Source organism: Penaeus monodon, chromosome 39 (genome assembly GCF_015228065.2).
Source record: "Penaeus monodon isolate SGIC_2016 chromosome 39, NSTDA_Pmon_1, whole genome shotgun sequence".
Classification (NCBI taxonomy): Eukaryota; Metazoa; Arthropoda; class Malacostraca; order Decapoda; family Penaeidae; genus Penaeus; species Penaeus monodon.
In genome coordinates this window covers 7,882,217-7,884,716 of record NC_051424.1, presented here as the reverse complement: position 1 = coordinate 7,884,716, position 2,500 = coordinate 7,882,217, and the positions used below count along the sequence as shown (strand labels likewise).

Here is a 2,500-nt window from a genome sequence, read left to right as displayed (position 1 = left end):
TCCCTTTATTATGTGTTTTTTTTTCGGCATAAATGCAAGATACATTTATTGATAGATAAATAGACGGCTTTGTTTGTATTCGTGTGTCTTCTTGTATGCTTTTATCATCATTATTGGAAACTGTTCTATAATTTTCTTGTGATATACTGGAAATGAGTAAGAACACAGAAGATAGAATGTATAATATATTTAGAAAATGTAGTTACATAAAAGGATAGAGATCGTAAAAAAGTGGCAATTACTATTTTAAAGAGATCCGTAAAGAATTCATTCACAGTTCAAGTGAACGGTAATCGTATGAGAGGAAGTCCGAATAAAGTATCTTTGCATCATGATCAACGTAAAGTAAACTTAGAAGCACTTGCGATGAACGATGCCGGGGCCTGACTCGTCATATTCTTCCTTGGTGATCCACATGGCCTGGAAGGTGGACAGAGAGGCCAGGATGGAACCACCGATCCACACGGAGTATTTGCGCTCGGGAGGAGCAATGATCTTGATCTTGATGGTGGAAGGAGCCAGAGAAGTGATCTCCTTCTGCATACGGTCAGCGATACCAGGGTACATGGTGGTACCACCAGACATAACAATGTTAGCAAACAGATCCTTCCTGATATCAATGTCGCACCTCATGATGGAGTTGTACACGGTCTCGTGGATACCAACAGATTCCATACCCAGGAAGGAAGGCTGGAACAGGGACTCAGGGGCGCGGAAGCGTTCATTGCCAATGGTGATGACCTGACCGTCAGGAAGTTCATAGGACTTCTCAAGGGAGGAGGAAGCAGCAGCAACGTTCATCTCACTCTCGAAGTCAAGGGCGACGTAGCAAAGCTTCTCCTTGATGTCACGAACGATTTCCCGTTCAGCGGTGGTGGTGAAGGAATAGCCACGTTCAGTCATGATCTTCATCAGGTAAGCGGTAAGGTCACGACCAGCCAAGTCAAGACGAAGGATGGCGTGAGGAAGAGCATAACCTTCGTAGATGGGGACAGTGTGAGAGACGCCATCACCAGAGTCCAGCACAATACCAGTGGTACGACCAGAGGCGTACAGGGAGAGCACAGCCTGGATAGGCCACGTACATGGCGGGAGCGCTGAAAGTCTCGAACATGATCTGGGTCATCTTCTCACGGTTGGCCTTGGGGTTGAGGGGAGCCTCAGTGAGGAGGACGGGAGATTCCTCAGGAGCAACACGGAGTTCGTTGTAGAAGGAGTGATGCCAGATCTTCTCCATGTCGTCCCAGTTGGTGATGATACCGTGCTCAATGGGGTACTTGAGAGTGAGGATACCTCTCTTGCTCTGGGCCTCATCGCCGACGTAGGCGTCCTTCTGACCCATACCGACCATCACACCCTGATGGCGAGGGCGGCCGACGATGGAGGGGAAGACGGCACGAGGGGCGTCGTCTCCGGCGAATCCGGCCTTGACCATGCCAGAGCCATTGTCGACCACTAGAGCACATGCGTCTTCGTCACACATGGTTGAGGAAGGTTATTCAGATCTGAATCTGCGAAGAAAATATAAAAATAATCATCCAATGCACACTATATATACACATATGCAATCACACAAACACGTATATGTGTGTGTTTGCATACATGTACCATAATTTTTAAAATAATTTTCATAACTTCCTTTCTTCATGGTTATATTAACTATGTCGTAGGAAACAATTGTATTAATTTGAGGAGCCTATTGTTAGTATAACAGAGTTTTATGCTTTCTTAGTACTCAGTTATGTTTTTGCCCGTATGCTTAGTAGAACTGAAATGCATTGACCTATCTTGCAGCATTCCAATACTGTATTTAATCAAATTACTATACAAAATTTATAAGAACTAAGAAAATTGTAATTACGGTTTGACATTGATTACATATGAGGTAGATTTTAATTTTAAGCGTAAAGATCAAAATATTTGTTTTCATTTGATAACTATATCAACTATAATGGTTTATGGCGAATTAATGTTTAAATGTGATCTAATTGGCATAAGTAGAATTACAACTAAAAAGGTTTTCCTCATTTGCTATCACTTTCTTTCATATCCAGGATGTGATTATAAGCCTGATCCTTGTAAGAAGTCCCAAGTTGCACGGAGCCTTATCCACTTCGACCGCACTTGATAAGCAAACGTCAAAATGATGCCAAACAAAGCCAGGGGCGCGATCACTTACTGGGTAGTTGTAGATCCTGAGTCCGTTGAAGACTAAAGGTAGTTCTGAACCTCATAGCTCTTATATACAAGCTCCCGAGTTCTTACAACGTCCCACCCACACTCCCCTCCCCCCAATTCATCGTCTAAGCCCACACCTTTCCCCTCACACCCTTCCCTTCCCCTCCTCTCCCTACTCCCGTTTGCCTTGTGTTTACGGTATGACCAAAAAAGACGCTCTGTGGTCCGTAACTCCACAAGGAATCCCCCCCCCCCCTCTCCCCAGGACTTCCACCACCCCACCCTGCTCCGCCTGCTCGTCATGTCGGACGTCTAGAAATAC

The 2,500-nt window shown here is 44.8% G+C and overlaps 1 pseudogene across 1 annotated transcript; it reads right to left on the bottom strand.

Moving 5' to 3' along the window:
• Positions 1-232: 232 nt before the first annotated feature.
• On the bottom strand, positions 233-2,287 carry LOC119597345 (annotated as a pseudogene). Its single transcript, XR_005230825.1, has 2 exons — positions 2,180-2,287; positions 233-1,511 (listed from the first exon to the last, which is right to left on the bottom strand). The product of XR_005230825.1 is annotated as an actin-57B-like (transcript).
• Positions 2,288-2,500: the final 213 nt, after the last annotated feature.